The sequence below is a fragment of the Mixophyes fleayi genome, chromosome 8, assembly GCF_038048845.1.
Source record: "Mixophyes fleayi isolate aMixFle1 chromosome 8, aMixFle1.hap1, whole genome shotgun sequence".
NCBI lineage: Eukaryota > Metazoa > Chordata > Amphibia > Anura > Limnodynastidae > Mixophyes > Mixophyes fleayi.
Genome location: NC_134409.1, coordinates 120,104,787 through 120,118,418, shown reverse-complemented (window position 1 = coordinate 120,118,418; position 13,632 = coordinate 120,104,787).

The following is a 13,632-nucleotide window of genomic DNA, read 5'->3' as shown; positions in this document are numbered from 1 at the left end:
AAGTTCCCTCTACAGGGAACTACAGGTGTTGCGATTTATTAATCCCACTGGCACCTATTTGCCCATAACCTTGGGTTGTTGTGAAGAGCCCCAGTGCTTTTCAGAGTAAGACTGGTAATTTCTAGTGGGGGTCCTTGTTTTTTCTGCCTTTCCCATAGAAGCTCCAGGCTGCGTCTGGTTGTTACTATGATGAGGGGACCACAAAGTGCTAATTACCATAATTAAAAGTGAAAAATGTCCCAGTCTGTCTAGCTTGAGGCTGGTTTCCACACTAGCATGAAGACACCATGATTGTGAAAACTAGAGCAGGCTGTATACTGCTAGGGCTAGTCAAGGGAGTTAGTGGGGTCATGCGCCTCTTTTTTATTTATTTAACTATTTCTGAAAATGAATAAAGAAACCAATAAAAAAGATCCCAGTCCCATCAACTTTAATGGAAATAAAGACACTCCAAACCCTTGTTCAACTTTATTAATAATAAAATATTTGTTTATTTGTAATCCAAAATTATCTTCTTCTTGTAATACACAGGAAACTCTTCTTGCAATCCATGGGAGTTCTTTGTAATCCAAGAGAGATGATCTCTATTTGTAATACATTAAAATTATTATTGTAATCCACAAATTTGGTTTTTACATTTGCAACCCAAGGAGAATGTAATTTATTTGTAATCCATGGGAAGCCTTCTTGTAATTCAAACACAATTTTGCTTATTTCTAATCAAAGGGAATTATTTTAATTCACAGGATATTTTTTTCTTAATTTTTAATCTAAGGGACTTGATCTTCTTGTAATCCACAGGACAATCTTCTTGTAATCCACAGGAATTTGTCTTAAGAAATCCGCAATAGGAGGCGCAAACTGCTCCACTCGGAGCTGTACTGCAGAATGACTGTGAACTCTGCCAATCCCAAATGCTTTCCCATGCAAGCCTTATGGTTGGCTGGCAGTGAGGGGAGTTTCACTGCATTGATCACACATCAATAGAGACTAACTGATTCTACATTAATGTGAGAAACATCAATTATCAATGCTGTGCAACTCAATGTATGTATATAAGTTAAATGATTGATAAAAGTGCCACAGATGCAAGTATACAATGGGTTTTATTTCTAAATAAATTTGCATTGCTCACATATTATGTAGCAGTTTAAAGAGAATATTTAATAATTCAGACCAGTCCCTGCCCCAGTGGAGCTCACAATCTATTTTTGCTTCCACATACGCACATACTAGGGTTAATTTTGTCAGACACCAATTAACTTGATGAGAGCATACAAACTCCACATAGACTGGACCCTAGCTGGAATTGAACCCATCATCCTGGCACTGTGAGACAGCAATACTATTGTGCTGCCCCAATTTTTAACCTCATTGGAAATACTATATGACATAATCTATGTTGGGTCTTTTTTTTTAGAAATAAATTAAGTAACATTTTTATTCATTGCAAATTATTCCCCTTGCTATATAGTATTACTACTTTTCATAATAACATTTAAAGTACTAAGCGTTAAAATATAAGAGTTTCCTAGAGGTCTGTAGATATTTTCTCAAACACTTTTTAATGAACAACATAGCAACCATTGTGTTTTTTTTAAAAAAAATTAAGTATGTGGCTTTATTATAGAAAATGTGATATTGCACCTTAAAAATAGATGTTTGAAGTGTTGTACAACTTTGTGTACAATGAACACAAGACGATCGCCTGTGAAGAAAATATTTGTGAAATACTGTAATGTTAACTTGCTGTGTTGGTTGAAACATTTTCTATTCTGGTAGTTTAGCTAATCTGTCGCTAAATGTGTATTGTACTCTTTGCAAAATAAATATAACACAAGTCATCTTGCTGTGACACTGCTGAATATTTCAACGTTTAATTCCCTCACTGCTGAGGATTGGGAGAGCTGATCCTGTCTGTAAGTAAAAAGCTATTTATTCCCAAATAATAGCTTGCAGTAGTAAGTATTGTAGCACAGGACCGCGGGAAATATATCTCTAATTTCATAAATTAGTGCAAATTAAATATGTGTTCTGGAGTCCTCAGCAGCCAATTAGACATTAGCTTTCACATACTGGTCTCAAGCTTTCAATTTTCTTGGCAGTCTTAACATAGATAACTTAGTTGAACTGTAGGTTGTCCAAATACTTCTAACAGCTGGAACAACCAAATAATTAATTGCTGAAATGGACCCTAATTCTGAGACTTGTGTCTTGCTCTACCGGCCTATTGCAGAGCTTGAGCAAGTAGACACTTGTAGATTTGTGGCTACTAGGCTCCCCGCCCAATCTGGGTCCACATATCCTATAAATTAGGTCACCAGTCAGTGTAACGTACAGCATGACTGCATAACTGTGTTTCAGTCTATTTAGTGAGATTTACTTACACATTGGAGGAAAAGTGATATTGCTGCTCCTATATCTAGATGTGTAGTAGTTGGAACATCTGAACGTGCCTCCATTGCTTGTATATTTAATTATTAGGCAGAACGTCATCTTCTCTCTCCAACTTGAAGTAGCCTGTGTCTATTGATGATGTCACAACTGTGTTACAGTTGTATCTTTGCTGTCTTGAACTGGCGGTACTAAATTGCAATATATTGTGCACACAGTCTGAGACAGTGATGATGATCAGCAATTTGCTGATCATAGACATCCATTTCTGTATTTACTAAATGCAATAGGCCAAAATAATTCACTTTAGGGGGTAAATGTATCAAACCTTCTATGAAGGTATTGTCCATAGCAACCAATCATATTCTAGCTATCATTATCTAGAATGTACTAGATACATGATAGCTAGAGTCTGATTGGCTGTTATGGCCAACACCTCAGCTTTTACTTATTAGAAAGTTTGATACAATTACCCCTAGATGTGTTAACTACTCCTAGCCAGTCCCAACCACATCCTTGATTGGTGAAGAGTAGAGATGCTTGAAAATGACGAAAGTGATTGAATTTCACTGGTCTAATGGCCATGTGGTACAATCCTCAAGAGACCCATATTTAATTTGACCTGGCATCTCAAGCTCGCCATTCACATGAAAGGTTCGCCATTCAAGTTTAATGACATTTGCCATTGTCATTCTTGTTTGAGACTTACCTTTCATATTTGAGATTCACCTTTCACATTGAAATTAGTATTTTTAAATATTTTTATTGTTAAATACTATTAAAATATTTTTCTATTAAATAATAGAAAAGTATTTTATTTTATATTTCATTTGAACAGTGAATGCTACTGTGTTTGAAGTTTTAATTTTGCACTTCATGTTCAAGGATCACCATTTGCATTTAAAATTAGTTAAAATGTATCCATTTAAATTTCATCATGTACAAACTGACTCAAGCATATGTAAACTTGTCGGATCAGTTTGAGAAACATTTTGTGGCCAGTTTGAACATCTCTAGACAAGGGAGAGCAGCAAGAGCAACTGATCAATCAGATTCTGTGAAATATTAAGAAGAGGAGGATAGGAGGATATTGCCTACAAGCTGGGAGTCTATGGTTCAATCCCCAAGTCGGATAACTTAGAATGTGTGGCTTAGCGGCAAAGCTGAGAGATGAGCAGCAAGTTTAGTCCCTGCAGTATTCAAAGTACATGCTGGGATTAATATTTTACATTTAAGATTTGTTTCTAAGGCAAGTTAAGCTCATATAAACAGAAAATAATATAAACATTGCACCAAATGCAACACTACATATTTGTGCTGCAACGTATTTTTTTAACCATTTCAGTGCATCTGTTGAAGTGAAAACTAGGGATTATTGTATGATCCTAAATTTCTTTATATACTAATTAAGCACCGTGGAAATTATACCTTTCTAATTGTTTATTTCCTTGGAGGATTAGGGATCTTCTCTAGATTTCCAAATGGCAGCTTTTAACTCTTATTTCCATTTATAGGCAGCGCAGATTAAGACACCACCTCTAAATACAGGTCAGTGACTCTAGCTGCGTGTGCAAGATCTGTGGGCAACTGAGTAACAATGAACACAATAACGTTACTAAATATGAAGATCACAACTTCCTTGACTATAGCTGCTGACCTACTGGTAACACTGGTGGACATTATGTGAACACGACATTGTTAATTCCCGGAGAGAGGGGCTCTTTAAATGTAATTGTTTTTGTAATATTAAGTGCAGTATTAGGAGCTCTTTGGCTAAATTTACTTTGTGTATAACTCAGTAATTAAGAGAACAATCAGAAATGCAAGTAAAGCTCTTAATGCCACGTTCCAAAAGCAAACTTTCTATTCTCCAGTGGGAAAAAGAATGGAAATTGTTGTAAAACTCGATCCGTGTACACACATTCACTGTTTTCTTGGTAAGGAGAAGTGAGAATGGGAGTGTGAGAGTGTTGATTTGTATAACAAGGACACATTTTACATTGTAAATTAGTCCCCACTGTGAGACAGTGACCATGGTTCCAATATTAGGTAAACACTGCAATTAGTCATTCACAACATCTGTGCATTACAAGAGAAACTAAATAAGTGGAATGTCTGAAGACAATACTGAGCATGTAAGTGAGATAATGAAGAATTCAGTAAATAGGCTGGTTGCAGAAGACGTGACATAATTGAGAAGTGTCATGTAACGCAGTCCTAGACAATTTGTAAAGTTGCGTATACTGATTTGAGTATGACAAATGTTTACCACGTTCATAAAATTTAGATTCAAAAACATTTTAATGGAGTTTGAATTGCTTGCATGATTTTGCTATGTTTGTGTTTATATTTGTATATTTGTTTTTCTCTACTTTTTGCATTTTGCTTTTATTAAATCACTATAGCTAGCTATTTAAATGACTCAAAATGTCCAACAGCTATTTTTTTCCCTGCCATGGAAATAGAAGAAAGAGCACATTTCACCGGTACTCTGTGGAGACACACTTTGATGGGTTAAGCCATGGTCGCCTATTGTCCCTTGAAATATACCCTGAAAATATCCCTATTTTCAGTAGTGACCAACATTATTCTGATTCTGTATATTTAATGCAATACTCATCTTTCTGTGTTAGGTTTAATGAGAATTCATATTGAAGCAGAGTATTTAAAACGCCAAAAAAATCAAATTAAAGTGACGTTCAATAAACATGTCATAATGGAGGCTGTAGGGGACAAAGATCAGCTGACGGGGAAACGCGTTTGACACACTTACAAGCACCATCTAAGCAGAAAAGTGTTTGTGGACATGATTTTAAAATGATGGCAACTATGGTTAATATTCAAAATTAATTCAAGATATTCAAAATGTTGCTTATCAATTCACTAGGAACCAAATAGATCACTTAGACACTTTGGGGTTGATGCAGAGTGAGCACTATGTCAGTTGGCGTAGCGCATCTTACGTGAAATTCCTCTGCGCACACCCACAGAATTTGCTGCACGCATATGAGACTATGCAGATATGTGCCAGTCTAGTACCTACATGCATGCAACCGGAGAGAATGGATGAGTGTTGGATGGGCCTTTCTGACATAGGCTGAATACAGTAAGAGCACAATCACTCAAATTGCAAACAAATGCAGACGCATGTAGGCCCATCCAAGCTGTATTATTTGTGAGTGGTCAAGGGCAAGCCCAAATAGCGGATGATGATAATGAGGACGATGATGGTCGTCAGCAATAGTGAACCGCTTGTAATTTGCTGGTTGTAAACGCTTTTCATATTGTGTGAGGCGGATTGCTTTTTCTTCTAAGAGATTTTTTTAAAATTTTATTGATGGCTCATAACAAATGCGTGTTTGCAAGCAAAACAACTGGCTAATAACATGGGAGCAAGTATATATGGCGTATACCTGGTGTAAACCGGGAGCATGCACTAATGGTGCAGACATGCATATATCTTGAATTATTTACACCGGACCCACCTCCAGTACTCCTTTAATGTCGGCATTGTTATTAGCGACATTGTCTATGTCGCCAATCACACTAGCAATGTTGGGAACATGTCAGTACAATGGAAGTGTCGGCATTTAGCCTGCTGACATGACTTAAGTGCCAGCATTTCCACTGCCGGACTTACGTACCCCACCTGTTCAGGTACCACTGTAACAGTTGTCCCTTCATTCTGGTAATAGCAAGAATTTTTTTGGAACTAGTGAAGAAGAGTCTGATGTTAATATAAATAATGAGTCCAGTGTGAGTACAGACACAGGGAGATTGTACCTATACTTCCCCTTATGTCAAAATAATCTAGAAATGTGTAAAATGTTTCAGAAAGTTTGTATGAATGTCACTCTTTCGTGGCTGGTGAATTAAATCACAAAAGTCAAGCAGAAAAGATATTCAGATTTTTTTGCTATTAATTCAGAATTTTGAAATGTTGTCTTTGCACAAATTGCACTTTAAAATTTTTATTTACAAGTTAAAAAAATTCAAATGGATAACAAAGTGAACCAATTTACATTATAAACATCTTTGTATAACCTTAAAAAGTCTTTCTAAACCACTATTTTTGTTTGAGTCAATACTAAAAGATTTGTTAATCAAAACTGAAATAACAGCCCAAGAAGGCAAATCATGCTACCAACCAACTCACTAAGAACAAAATGCATCACTGAGACACTTTGGCCTATGCAGAGTGAGCACTATGCCAGTCTTATGTGCAATTCCTCTGCGCATACCCAGAGAAGTTGCAGATTTGTGTGAGTCTGGCAGTTGCATGCTTTCGTCCGGAGAGATGGGACGAGGGTTGGAGACGGCTTTCTAACATAGGCTGGATACAGTAAGGGCATGATAACGCAAATTCAGAATTTTAGAATGTTGTATTTGCTCAAATTGCACTTTAAAGTGTCATTTTTATTTGCAAGAATGCAAATCATGTTTCCAACCAAACGGTGGTTGAAGTCGATATCAGGTGACTTGCATAAGGAGATAGCAACACTTTTTTTTACAAGACAAAAAGCTCTTGATTTAAGGTCATAACTGCCTGTACTGAAAGTAGATGTCCTCAAGACTTAAGTCCTGTCACGGGCACTAGGAGTCTTTACCCAGGGATCACCAGATGGTAGGCTTACCAGAGCAATGTAGATGGTAATAGAGTACTCTGGCAGCTGGGTGATCACGGAACATGAAATGATGGCTGATGAGATGCTCAGGAAAGTCTATGACTAGCAACACTGGTAATAATGAGGTAATAATACACAAGGAACTGTATGGACAAGGACACGTGAAGGTAGTCAGTGGTCTGCGATAGCAAGTTGTACCACTGCTATAGTGAGTAGGAATGTCCAACAGAAACAAGGAGGTGATGAGAGTCAGCGGTCTGCGGGTAGCAAGTTGCACCGCTGTCTGAGTGAAGGAATGGAATCCAAGTGGAGGTATCCAGGTAGTCAGTGGTCTGCGGTAGCAAGTTGTACCACTGCTATGTGAGAGGATGATGGAACAGGTGATACCGGAAACAGGGATCAGTGGTCTGACATCAGCAAGTTGTACCACTGAATATATATGTGAGGAGGTGCACAGGGGAAGACTGCAACACAGGATATACACAGGCACCTTATACACGATCCACAGTAATATGCACAATATAGATATATATATGGATATAAATGACTGAGCAGGTCTGCAACCTAGAAAGTCTCTTGAAGTAGTCCAGCACAATGATAACACAGTCAATGATGGCAATAGACTCAGCGGATAGCAGACTCCAGAGAGAACCAAACACAGTCCAGCAAGATATGCAATACACAGCACAGTCAATGAGAAGTATGCATACCGTGGTTCAGCAGTAGCAGTCAGATGGGATTGCAGCGGTACCTGAGCGGCTGGAGACCGACTGGATAGGAAGTCCCTGGATAGGTGAGACAGCGGTCTAGCAGGTGCAGCGCACAGATGAGTAGACCGGCAGGGACACGAATCCACAGAAGTCAGCAACATGTGGAACTGGACTCATAGGGGACCCAGGAGAATGGAGATGATCCAGCAGAGGGTAGTAGATGAAATACAAATCCAATGCTGACAGGAGGGTAGAGGCCAGTGGAACACGTGAAGGCGTGGAGAGTGGATCAGCAGGAGATGGACGATAGCGCTGACCACAGCGGCAGGACTCAGCGGCACACGGAGGTAACCAGTAGCAACCACAGGAACCAACAGCGATGGGAAACAGGAGTGCAGCGCAGGGCAGGAGCTGTAGATCACGAAGTGTAGCAGATGGTAATGAAAGCGGCAGTCTCGAGGAAGTCACAGCAAAGATGAGATGAGACTGTAGTGCACGGAGGCAGCGGATAGTAATCAGCTGGCAGTCACGATGTTGAACCCAGGCGAGTTGCAAGCAGGAGGCTGTAGTGCACGGAGGCAGCGGATAGTAGCCAGCTGGCAGTCACGATGATGAACACAGGCGAGTTGCAAGCAGGAGACTGTAGTGCACAGAGGCAGCGGATAATAGTCAGCTGGCAGTCACGATGATGAACACAGGCGAGTTGCAAGCAGGAGACTGTAGTGCACAGAGGCAGCGGATAGGAATCAGCAAACAGACTTGATGAGAAGCAGGTGAGTGAAGTAAAAGCTGGAGTGCACGGAGGCAGCGGATAGCAATGAGCAAACAGTCACATTGATATACAATAACGTTGAAGTGGTTTAGAAGACTGTAGTGCACGGAGGCAGCGGATAGGAATCAGCAAACAGTCCTAATGATACAGTTAATGGTAGAAGTGGTTTAGAAGGCTGTAGTGCACGGAGGCAGCGGATAGGAATCAGCATACAGTCCTGATGATACAGTTGATGGTAGAAGTGGTATGGAAACCACAGGAATAGAAGTGGTTTGGAAACCACAGGAATCAGCAGCGCTGAATACACGAGGAATACAGGAACACCTTCAGAGACTCATGAGGAATGAGACTCCAAGATCAGGCAACGTGGTGTTGACCACAGGTGCTTAATATAGGGAGGTTGCCTGATCTGCCAATTGAGTTAAAGGGGTATACACTGAAGTATAGAAAAGGGCTGCGCATGCGCAGACCCTCAGGATGGTGGACGACCACGGTTCCTAAATGTCCGGGAAGAGGCACTCACGGTCCGGTGAGTGACAAGTCCTCTAGACTAAAGATGAGCAAATGTGTTTTGGATCATGTCCGGTATTGAGTGTCTCAAATAAGTTGACATATATGATAGCAGTATGGGCTACATTAATCTTCAAGCAGCCAATGTGATTTGTGATCTATCTGCAGACAAAGAGAGATTCATATTGTTTATACAGCCAATGTGTTTGTGTGTCTGTGTGTGTAGATTGGTCGGCAACCAAACAACAATTTTAGGTGAAATAAGGGCGTAATCCATTGGTTCCCAAACTGTGTGCCGCGGAAAACTCCCTGGGGTGCAGCGGCGGACTCAAAGGAGTGCCGCGGCCAAGGACGGTGGTAGGCAAGGCAGGGGACTACTTGGTAATTATTCTGGCTTAGAGGTGCCTTTAAAAAATTATGGAAACCCTAAGGGTGCCTTGAACTGAGAAAGTTTGGGATCAAGGCTCTCAGTCTACTGTGAAGACACAATACTCTGCTGATGTGATAAAGTAGAAATGGGCTAATAACCATCATACCATCAAACCATCATACATGTAATAAATAAAGGACTAGAGATGCTCAAACTAATCAAGCCAATTGGAAATGAGATTGAATCGACATGTTATAAAAAACTTGAATATTTGGTTGAACCATATGAAAATTAGTTTTTGGTTCAACAACCATGTGTGCAGACGAGGGGTAGCAAATAATAAAATATTGCCCTTTCTGCCTGTTTAAGCTGAGATGTCTACAATTTATTGTACTTTTAATACTGTTTTAATCTGAACAGCGAACTTTACTCTGTTTGAGTTTGAAGTTTGAATCCACCACTCTCATGGAAAAACATTAAAATATATTACACCGTATAGTCAGTTAAGCTCAGACATATTCAAATATGCTTATACATCTTTGAACCTGTTCGCCTTGCAAGAGTTCATCTAGAAATGTTTAATATGATATTGAAATGTTTTACACATTTTCAAAATTTAGAACTGGTTTGATAAACCACTTTGAAACAATTTTTAACCTCTCTAAAGAGGATTGAGCAAAGGCCCATGAGGCAGGTTTTCCTCACCAACTAAAAACTGCACAATATCACCTCGCAGGTGCACATCGATCGTAATTTAAAATCATCCTGTAACAGAAAAATATTTTTTGCTGGCCTTGTGTGATCTGTCTCTAAAGTTAATTAACCACATTACTGGTAAGAAAATTAACCACATTACTGGTAAGTGCTTCTGTGTCATCAATTCCCAAATATTATTTAATTTAATTAAATACAAACTGTGTATTGAATCTCAAGGATGCCTGCTACAAGCAATACAATGGGACAGTATGGGCTTACATTTAAGGGTCATTATCCGACCTCATTTAATAGTGCATTTTACTAAGCAGAAATACACCTATTTTATAGCCTAGTGCATAAGCAGAAGCATACCCACTTTTTTCATTTTTAAAAGTGCCCCAATGCAAGCAGAGCTAGATTAAGTCTTTGGCGGATGAAGGGCGCTTACAAGAGGGGAGGGAGGGCTTAAGATCTAAAAGTAATAGCAGAGAGCCATCAATTGGGGATAATTAGATACCTAATTTTGAGTCACATGGCATTGAATAGACTACACTATCAGGCCCCTTGATGATCTAAATTATTAATAGTGCCCCCCTTTTATGTTTATAATTAATAATAGTTGCCCCTTGATGAGTGTAATTAATAATAGTGCCCCCTTGATGTTTGTAATTAATAATAGTGCCACACTTGATGATATACTTACCTTGGGCCTCTTTTATCTTCTCCCTTCTTTCTTTAATCCCTACTATAAGCAGATGGAGGTGCTCCTGACCCCTTAGTTGATGCAGCAGTGATGTAATAACTCTGCGTTGCTTAAGGTAGCTAGAGAGCCATGGCATAGAGTCACATCCAGGAACAGGTGCCGCTGGGGGTGTTAACAGCCTTGGCAGCACCAGTTCCCAGACAGATGTTTTTGCTTGGGCCAGGGGTCAATGCTGTTTTTTGGGAACACATGATTGTGTCACTACTGGCTGGTGTGACTGCAGTAGGTGATCAGTGTGGAATGGAATACAGAAACAGATATAGGGGCTATAATTATGTTGCGTTGTTGGCATAAAATTTGCTTTTTATTTTTCATGGTCCATTAATCAGAATTACCCACATGCTTATGAATAACCTCAGATATTTGTATCTCCAGCTAACGAGGAGAATGACCCAATTATTAATAAGACCTGGTACCCATTTCTCCTGTATACAGTTATAGTTCACATATTTCCCTTATGGATAATAATTACCTATATAAGTTCTTGTGATCCAAATCAGTACAGTAGTCTTAATGCTTTTATGGTCACCAAACTTTTCTGTAATTTCTGAAATTGTTTTAATTCACACTATACTCCTATTTATTTTTATATGGTCGACAAAAAGTACTTCTAAATTAAATATCAATACATCAGAAAAATTGCTTATTTCACCATAGATGCACTTGGCCTTGAGTGAGATATGTTTTTTTCAAACTTTAGTTTCAGAAAATCTATTAGCTTATTCTGCTTGTATGAAAGATCCATCAGCTTTCGAGTATCCCATTTATTTCTGCAGATTCAGTAGCTTCTCAGCTTCATCCCAAACTTTTTTTTTCCAGCCACTTATGTCTAGTACCTTCGAACAACTTGACTCTAATAAGAAGACTGAGCTGTGCTCACTTACTTAATCTGGCAGCTTGACACTCTACATTGTTTTGAAAAAGAACACAGCTTTATTTAAGTAGATAGATAGACAGATACATAGATAGACGGACAGGTAGATAGATAGATAGATAGATAGATAGATAGATAGATATGAGACAGGTAGATAGATAGATAGTTAGATAGATAGAAAGGATGAAGTGGAAATTTAGAAGTGGCGGTATAAAAAATATAATGGAAATATAAGTGAATGGAATTTATTATTTTTACAATGAATGCAGTAGGAGAAGTGATGGCTTGGCATACCACCTTATGACCAATGTCAGGGCAATTATTCTATAAGACAGTAGGAAAACATTACACGAATAGACATAAAAAAAAAATTTCCTGCAGAATAATTGTCTTGACACAGGTCCTATAATTGGACAGCAACATCGACTTAGGATGTGAAATACTCAACTGAAATAAAAGACTTTACTGGCATGGCGAGTACCGTTATGATGTGTTCTAAATATATGTTAGCCTGTGCGACAACTAATACCAAAAAACTGAATACATTTTATAAAATGTTGTAAAAGGGCATGTATAATACAATAAAATTCTCTGGAGGTACAAAAAACACCTAATTTAACTAGCTTAAATTCAGTACAATTCATTCTGCAAATTTAAATGTAATGTGTGGGGCTAATGGGGGCTACTATTAGTAATTTAGTTGAGATGGGGCTATTAATGTAATGCAGGAGGATTTACGTAATGTAATATCAGGTGTGACCTGTTAATGTAATATAGTAGCTGGTGGGGACTATTAATTTAATATGGGATTCATTTTATATGGGGTCTCTTTTAATAATTGTGGGTTTATTATTGTAATGTGGGGTTGGGTGTGACTATTAATATACTGTAGGGTTCTCTATATTAAATGTGGGGGCTAATAATGTAAAGTTGGTGAGAAATAGGTCTGCTTGTTAAATTTGAATGCTGTTAAGTTCATATTGGGGTTGGTTGGGGGATATAGGCCTATTAATTAAGTAAAATAGATGTTTCATTACAATGTTCCATTAATTCACTGGTTTTTAGTTAGTTATTATGAAACATATTTACACATTGTCAGGATATGGATCGACTACAAGGTAATATGTAAGTATGTAAGTACATTTTTCATTGCTTATGTTGATTGTTCATGAGAAAATGGTGTATGATTAATGTGCAAAATGAGCCTGGTTTTGGCAAAGCACAGTGCATGTGTCTACAGGTGTGCTTGATAGATACGAAATTTAATGTGCCAGGAACTCTGGACCTGTCTGAAAGATTCACTTTGTAAAGTGTACCACAGAGTCACGTATTAGAAAGTATGTTTTTGCCAAAATACAGTGCTGGTTTGCTGTTATTACTGCTGTAATTACACATACATTTTATATGACAATGCTTTGGGTTATTTATTTTATTCTCAATTAACAAGGAGTATATATAAACATCATACAAAGAGACATTTAAAAACACAATTTTCCTGTATCAGTATGAAAGTAGGCTGACATCACTACTCTGTGCTGCTGAAGGACCCTGCTCTTTCCACTATCTAACACTCATCTGTGACTTCCTGCCTACTTCCATTCCTCTCCTAGCACTCCTTTACATGCAACCCTGTCTCAATTAACATAATCACATGAGTGGACAGGTCACTGCCTCTCACAAGATCAGAACAGTGGTTGAGTATAAAAGAATCCATTCCCGACAACAACCCTGCCTCTCCCCAGAGACCCAACCGGAGCTCTGAGTCCTTCCTAGTGGCTGGCCCCTCCCCTGGCCAGCAACCTTACTCTAGGCAGCTGTGGATCATACTGATCCGTTATTCCTTTCCCTGCGTTAAGCATATTACTCTAATAATGAAATAAACACACAGACACAGATATGAATTTGGCTAATAAGGTCA